At 45.3% G+C, this 7803-nt stretch overlaps 1 long non-coding RNA gene across 1 annotated transcript; it reads left to right on the top strand.

Annotated features, from left to right (window-relative positions):
* The first annotated feature begins 1241 nt into the window (after nucleotides 1-1241).
* LOC123581136 lies at nucleotides 1242-4545 on the top strand. The gene is made up of 2 exons (XR_006703614.1): nucleotides 1242-1427; nucleotides 4320-4545. It is a non-coding gene; the product is annotated as an uncharacterized LOC123581136 (long non-coding RNA).
* The last annotated feature ends 3258 nt before the right edge of the window (nucleotides 4546-7803 follow it).

The following is a 7803-nucleotide window of genomic DNA, read 5'->3' as shown; positions in this document are numbered from 1 at the left end:
CGATTCTGTGTCTCCCTCTCTCTCTGCCCCTCCCCCATTCATGCTCTGTCTCTCTCTGTCCCAAAAATAAATAAAACGTTGGAAAAAAAAAATTTTAAATATTCCTACCACAAGAAAGAGAGAGACAGAGAGACAGACAGAGAGAGAGAGAGGAAGGAAGGAAGGAAGGGAGGGAATGAGGGAGGGGGGAGGAAAAAAGGAAATGCTATTGTCTGCAACAAACACTATATAAATACTTGAAAATATGAAGATTTTCCAAAAACTTGATCAGGGCACTAACAGTTTCCAACACAGCAATGCCACAATCCCACATTAAAAATTACAACAAGGAACTTGCCAAATTCAGGCAAGAGAGTCATCCTTGAGCCTATAGGCTGCCTCCCTGGACACTGGAGTTTCTAGACAGATGTGCAAAGCAGTAAAGGAAAACAGCATTGAAGGCTGCATCTTTTCTGTACGTGAGAAATGATTGCAAAAATACCTTCGTTTTACCTAGGATGCTTCTTAACCTGCCCTTAAGAGGAAATCGTCTTCGGATGTAGTTCATGAAATTTTAATTTTTGTTTTCATATCATTTTTGTTTTGCTTTCATTTCACAGGTGATTTCATCTGCTGATTACCCAACAAACCATAGCTCTCACCAGCTTCTGTTTAACATTTATCTGGTTAATGGTGAGAGAATACATACTAATCAAGATAGCATCTGCTGGTCAGAATAACAGGGGTTTCTTTTATCTGGTGTTCTTAAAGCTGCGGGAGAGTACTAAGATCTTGAAAGCATGTATGTTTTCATATAAAGTTTATATAGTTTTTATTATAAAAGCTATAAATGCTGTCTGGGGATAATCTAGAGAATACGGAAGAGTAGAGACCATTCATCCCACTGCCCGAGGCCAAGCAGTGTTAATATTTTGATGTCTTTCCCTCTGCCCATTCCTGCCCTCTTCCTTTCTCTCCTCATCTGTTTGCATAGATGTATTCACACTGTATACCTAACTGTGCCCTGCTTTATTTCACTTAACGTTACAACAGAAGCATTTTCTTCATTATTAAAATTCCCTAGTGCCTGGAGGCGGGTGGGGGCGTCTAGTTTCATGCTGAAGCTTGCATGGTCCTCAGTGGGATCATCCCACCGTGTCTTCAGTTCACAAAGGCAAGTTCCCACCAAAGTGAGCTGCTCCTCCTCTCCTGAACAGGAACCAGAACTAAGCCGGTCACGGATGGCAGGACATGCCCGGGCTTGTTCAGCTGCCCACTTCCAGGGCTGGTTTCTTGCCTGCAAAGCAGCCTTACTAATCCATACTTTCTTTCCTGCAGACACACACATTGGCTTTGAGCCAAGGATGCAACCCCATGCCAGAGCAGTCCCAGGGGGAGAAAAATCCAGACACAAGAAGAAATAAGTAAACTATGCCAGCGATTGCAAGGTAAGATTTTAGGACCACTCGTTTTAATTTCCAGAAGAAGAAGGAGTTGTCCTAATTCACACTCGATTCACAGCAACCGCATCCCTGCCTGTAACGCAGAGAGTTACGGGAGCTCTGGACTTGGATGAGGGGAGACAGCAGGTACAGCGAGCTGAACAGCCCCAGACATTGACCCTGGCGTGGATCCCCTGCCAGACTCCCTGGTGTCTGATTTGGCTTTTCTAAAGCAAAACATCTTTTCTACAAAAATGCTGCAACATGAGAACAGGCTGTGCCTTATTTGATCATTTCTGTGTCCCCAGCACCTCGCATGTGCTCGGCGCATTTTGAAGCATTTGCTATAGTTCACTGCATAATGACTCTTTTTACAAACGCCTTTAAACGTTGACAATTACAACTCAATTTGTATTCACAAGCACTTTCTTGTGAAGGAGCCATTGCCTCCAAAGATGCTTAGCCCTCTTGCTGGGTATGGGTCAGCCCTCTTGGCTTGCTGTCCCTTCACTGGCCTATTCTCCTTGGTGAAGTGAGCTCAGCTTCAGCAAAAGAAGGGCAGAGGGATGGGAAGGGGGACACCACATTGAGCATTGGAGGTAGAGGTGATCACGGGTAAACTTCCCTATTTCAGCATTCCTGTCTTCTTCAAATTTCTTCTTCCCTATTTCTTATTCCTTTACCTCCCCCTAATTCCTTGGATCCAGGGCCAGGTTGATCCTACTAATGCTACGGACAAGTCACGTTAAGAGTTAAATGCACCCTAAGGTGGCCCAATGGGTTGAGCATCCGACTTGGGCTCAGGTCATGATCTCACTGTTTGTGAGTTTGAGCCCCATGTCGGGCTCTGTGCTGACAGCTCAGAGCCTGGAGTCTGATTCAGATTCTGTGTCTCCCTCTCTCTCTGCCCCTCCCCTGCTTGCACTCTGTCTCTCTCTCTCAAAAATAAACTTTAAAAAAAATGTTTAAAAAGGAGCTAAGTGTACCTTCAGTGGGCAGACCTACGTGCAATTTATATCAGTTTATTTCTGGGAAATTGCAACGACAGTTAACGACTTCAAAAGAATTCTTTGGACCACATGTGCTCTCCTAAGTTAGGTGCTGCTGGTCTGCAGAATTGTCGGGGCCTTTGGACCAATCAAGAGTTGTTCTGGAATCTCTCCTACCCTGGGAGACGGGGAGGCAAAAGGGTCCATCTGCAGTGGAAAAGTGTTTTCTCTGTAATAAGAAAAGTAGACAATACGTGTGATATAAACCGACATGCACTTCCTCACGAGTAAGGAAAGTGTAATCAAATTCTAAAGTGGAAACAGTCACCATCACCGTCGTCGTCCCTGTCATCACCATCATCTTTATCGGCACTGTCATCTATGTGGTTGACATGTGCACAGCTTTTACGGTGCCCCTGGCCCTATGCTAAGCAGTATGCATCTTCTCACGTAATCCTCCCACAACTTCATAAGGCAGGTACTTTATAAACAAGGAAACAGAGACATTCAGCAGCTCACCCGAGGGGACACAGGACTGGCAAGGCAGGGACTCGAACCTGGACCGTCTTTCTCCAGGACTCCCAGCTTCTAACTACTCACTATCATAAGGAATAGGCAAGAGAGGCAGATGGGATTCCAGGACTCTGACTTAAGTCCCTGGCAAAACAGGGTGGCACTGGGTCTCTCAAAGGTGCCCACATGCTTGCCTCTCTTATTCACTGGGGTGGCCCTGGCAGTGACATGCACACGCCAGACACTCGCCAGATCGTTGTCGAACAGACACGTGAATGACCCTGTTCTTAAGTACATTTCACACTGTCAACTTCCCCAAGTTAGTTTCTGATATTTGAATTAGGCTTCCCAAGCTGTCTGTACCGTGATTTCTGTACTCCCATTCATAACGATAAAAGTCTAATGCTTCCTTCCTTGTCAGCTTGAGAGTGGGCAGGCTCTGGGGAGAGTACTGGAATCCCCCTGCCTGGTCACACAAACTCATAGAACACAAGAGCAGCTGCTAACAGAGGCCATGATTGGCCTGATGGGCACAAGATCAGCTTATTGGCTTGATGGACACAAGATCAGATTGAGAGGGGGGCGTGGTGGTGTAGCAAAGTAGTCAGGTCCCTGTAGCCATGAGCTGGGGGAAAGGCTGGAGGCAGTGGGCACTTTGAGATAAATGGTTCATACGGTTACCATTCCCCAGGGTCTACAACAGGTAGGGAGAACCATGGAAATGTGAATGGAGCTTGTTGAGTGCCACTTCCTAGAACAAAGGAGGAAGAGACTGGGCTGGTAGTCTTTTCGCCTTCCTCCCCCCGTTCCTCACCTACCCTCCTGCCATTTGGAATGCAGACATGAAGGCAGGAGTTCTAGCAGTGACCTTGAGGCCATGAGCAAAAAAGCTGGAAGAGACACAAAGCCCTTAGCCTCTGAGCAAAGGCCAGTAATTATCTGCCTCGAAATTTCTCATTATGTTAGAAAGATAAATGCTTATGTGTTTAAGCCACTGAGCAGCCAAATCCAATTCCTAACTAACACACCTTCTGTAGTCGATAGCCTCTCAGATATCCCCCATTTGATGATGGCCTCTCATACCTCCTGGGAGAATACTATTTGTAATATGAAGTTAGAATACTACTTAATAAATCCCAACATTTATCTTTGGGTCTAGAAGTAAACAAAAGTTTTATTTATTAACATGTCCGACTAAACTACACATTAATATGATATATTAAGGCCAGAAGCCACCTCCTGGTATTCATACCTCTGTATAATTCATCTCCTTGAGTCTGAGCTGGACTTCCTGACTCTCTTCTAACAAAGACTATGGCAGAAGTGATGGAATGTCACTTCTGAGATCAAGGTATAAAAACACTGAGCTTCTGGTTTTTTTGTGCTCTCACACTAGCTTCTACATGATAAGACAGTCCTATAGAGAGGCCCAGGCGATGAAGGAACAAGGCCTGCCAACAACAACACGAGTAAAATTAGAAGCAGATACTACCAGCCCCAGGTGAGCCATCAGATGAGACCGCAGCCTTGACCAACAACTTGACGGCACCCATATCAGAGGTGTTGAGCCGAAGATGTCCAGCTAAGCCAGGTCTATGTTCTTGACCCACAAACTGTGAGAGTAAGTGCTTATTGTTTTAGCCCGTTTTAGCTAATTATTACATCCTCTGATTATCTTGGATTAATATGCAACTTCATGTCTATTCCCTAAGTCTTCTATTGTATGTCTTAGCCCATACCAACTTCACTGAAATATTGCTCCTGGATAGAAGTTTTGGCATAGAGTCTGGCACAGAGCAGGTGCTCAATAGAATGAGTGAACAAATGAATAACAGGCACGGTTTCTGGCTGAGCTGTTCTACAGTGCCCTGAGCCTCAATAAATATTGAGCAAAACACACAGGTAAAGACAAGGGGAAAATAACAAACTGCATCAAATCAGCCGACCATGATTGGAGGTAATTTGACCGGGCTGGCCAGTAGACCCTGTTCTGTGATTTACTGAAGACAAATTCCTCATAGGGAGACCTTATGAAGGTCAAAGAGTATTTAATCCTCCTAACATGTCTCTTTGGATCTAAAATTCAACAAATGTTTTATTTATTACTTTGCTCAACTGAAGTACACGTGAATATGATGTGTGAGGGCAAGAAGTTACCGGTCAAATGAACAGACTCTTAGCATAAGCAAAAACCCACTAGTTCCCCCAATAACTTATGAACTGATGCAGAAGTGAGAACTGATTTCAGAATCAGCTTCAAGGGTCTCGGAAACCATGATGGCGGCTGTTTGAGAGGCAAGGAGGGATGGTTCTTTGCTGTCCAACTCAGATGAGACTTATTTTAGTCCACCCGGTTGTCCATTTCATTATCCAAGTCATTTAAATGGTAGCCTAAAGCAAACTATAAAACTCATCACACGCTTTAATCTGAAGCGAGTCCACTTAAAAGCGTCGCACCAACATGTGACTGCCAAATCCTACTTTGATATTAGAGGGGTCAAGGAAAAAGGATTTTGCAAAACAGAGATGAAAAGCATGTTGGCTGGTGGGGGTGGCCATGGGTAAGAGAGAGGGTGGGCAAGAAAAAGGGTAAATGGCAAAGAGGGTGGCTGGGTAGGGGGCTCCATGCCAGACCCCCCACGCCCTCACCCTAGGAAGGGCAGGAAGGGACACACTAAACGCTTATGGTCAGGATCTACAGCACTCCCATACAGCGGGGACACGACTCCCTCAAAAGTTATTTACACGGCAAGGGCAATATTTCTTATTCTACATTCTAAATCCACTTTAAATTCAAAGAAAAATCTGTCCAGCCTTTTTATATGATTTGCTTCAATGCATTAAGTGATGAATGGCTGTCCCTGGGGTCTTGCAGAGAGTTCAGAGGAAATTCTACACATCAAGGAGCCTGGGGGCTTTCTCTGGTATTTATTTTGGCAGTGGTTTGATTCCTTCCTTCCCTCCATGCCTGCGTCCCCCCACCCCTCACGACAGTGTTTGTAGCACTCTAGAACACTACAGAACAAGGCTCTCATCCTTTGCTCAGAGACATCTTCTATTTCTTAGAAAGAATTTCATCCTAAGCAGCAATATCATGGAAACATAACTGGATTTCTACTACTGTCCTCAGAAAAGAAAGGAAGTTCACAACATTACTCAAGGAAAAAGTGAACATCAAGGCATAATCTCTTAAATTAGCCTCCTGGCAGAACATGATAAGTTCTTTTATTTATCAAAAAAACCTTTTTTTTAACGTTTCTTTATTTTTGAGAGAGACAGGCAGAGTGCAAGCAGGGGAGGGGCAGAGAGAGAGGGAGACACAGAATCTGAAGCAGGCTCCAGGCTCCGAGCTGTCAGCACGGAGCCCCACGCGGGGCTCAAACTCACGGGCTGTGAGATCATGACCTGAACCGAAGTCCGAGGCTTAACCGACTAAGCCACCCAGGTACCCCGGAAGACAAAATGTTCTGAGAGGGCCGGGCTTGCCCGGGAGAGACAGACACCAACATCTCTCTATCAACCCCCTCACTAGCACGCAGGACAAAAGGAATACAAAAGGAATTCCTTAGTCACACAGGCTGCTCAGTTCCTGGCAATAAGCAGCTCTTATGGTCCATTTCCAACCCCACTGCTCTGGATCCATCAGCAGACAGGACCCGCCAGCCTGGAAGGACCGTCCCTTTCCTCAGGTCTATTGGTCCGTTTACATGACAACTTCATTCCTTAGCAACAGGAAGACTTCCCACGCTCCCCATGCATGAAGATTCTTTGACTGCAGAAACCAAACTCTCCTTCAAAAGGCACTGAGTTCTCACGGCTTCCCCAGGCCAAGGTACTGCGCCTGGGAAAACAGCCAGTCCCCAAAGCTAGAGAGAGGCAAGGAAAGCCTGTGTGAGAACCAGCCAGAAAAAAAATGTGGTCACAAAAAGAAAAATCACACACGCGCACACACACACACACACACACACACATGCATGCACACAAGAAAATAGCAAGTGTTGGGGAGGTTGGGGAGAAATGGAGCTCTTGTGCACTGTTAGCAAGAAAGTAGATTGGTACAGCTTCTATGGGAAACGATATAGCAGCTCCTCAAATAATCAAAAATAGAATCACCGTGGGGTGCCTGGGTGGCTCAGTTGGTGAAGCCTCCGACTCTTGATTTCGGCTCAGGTCATGATCTCACAGTGGGTGGGATCGAGCCCCTTGCACCGACAGTGCAGAGCCTGCTTGGGGTTCTCTCTCTCCCTCCCTCTCTGCCCTTTCCCTGATTGTGCCTCCTCTCTTTCTCTCTCTCTCGCAAGGAAAAAAAAAGTTAAAAGAAAAAAAAAAATCACTCTATGATCCAGTCATTCCACGTCTGGGTATTTATCCAGAAGAATTGAAAACAAGGTCTCAAAGAGATATTTGTACACCTGTGTTCATAACAGCATTATTAACAAGAACCAAGCGATAGAAGCAATCCATGATGGGTGAATGGATAAACAAAATGTAGAACATGCCTACCATGGAATATCATTCAATCTTAAAGAGGAAACAAAATTCTGACGCCTACTACAACATGGATAAACCTTGAGGACATTATGCTCAGCGAAATAAGCCAGGCCCTAAGGACAAATATCATATAATTCCACTTATCTGAAATATCTGGCAAATTCATAGAGACAGAAAAGTGGAATGGAAGGTGGTTGCCAGGGGCTGGGGGAGAAGGAACTGGGGGATTATTATTTACTGGGTTCAGTTTGGGATGACGGGCGAAGTTCTAGACATGGATGGGGGTGATGGTTGCACCACATCATGAATGTATTTAACACTACTGAGCTGTGCATTTAAAACTGGTTCGATGGGGGACATCTGGGTGGCTCAGTTGGTTAAGCGTCCAT

The sequence above is a fragment of the Leopardus geoffroyi genome, chromosome A3 (assembly GCF_018350155.1).
Source record: "Leopardus geoffroyi isolate Oge1 chromosome A3, O.geoffroyi_Oge1_pat1.0, whole genome shotgun sequence".
In the NCBI taxonomy this organism is placed as follows: domain Eukaryota; kingdom Metazoa; phylum Chordata; class Mammalia; order Carnivora; family Felidae; genus Leopardus; species Leopardus geoffroyi.
Note: the sequence above shows the minus strand (reverse complement) of the source record. Positions and strands in the feature narration are given on the sequence as shown.